The sequence below is a fragment of the Sinocyclocheilus anshuiensis genome, unplaced genomic scaffold (assembly GCF_001515605.1).
Source record: "Sinocyclocheilus anshuiensis isolate Anshui unplaced genomic scaffold, SAMN03320099.WGS_v1.1 scaffold477, whole genome shotgun sequence".
Taxonomy (NCBI): Eukaryota; Metazoa; Chordata; class Actinopteri; order Cypriniformes; family Cyprinidae; genus Sinocyclocheilus; species Sinocyclocheilus anshuiensis.
Window position 1 is genome coordinate 695,004 of NW_015536549.1, and position 254 is coordinate 695,257.

Consider the following 254-nt stretch of genomic DNA (forward strand, 5'->3'; position numbering starts at 1 on the left):
ACACACACACACAAACACACACCATTCTCTCAAACACAAATCATAAATGGCAAAAGTATGACAGCTTTGATATCAAAGCAATGCATGTTAAAAAATAAAACATTTGTATATTAAATATGACAAAACAATAAATCTCTAAACATTGTATGTTTTTTGTGGTTTAGAAATATGAATCATTTCCAAAAAGTGCCACCAGGGCCGTACTCTGATGTCATGACAACTCAAAAAACAAATAAAATTAAAGATCCCCCCCC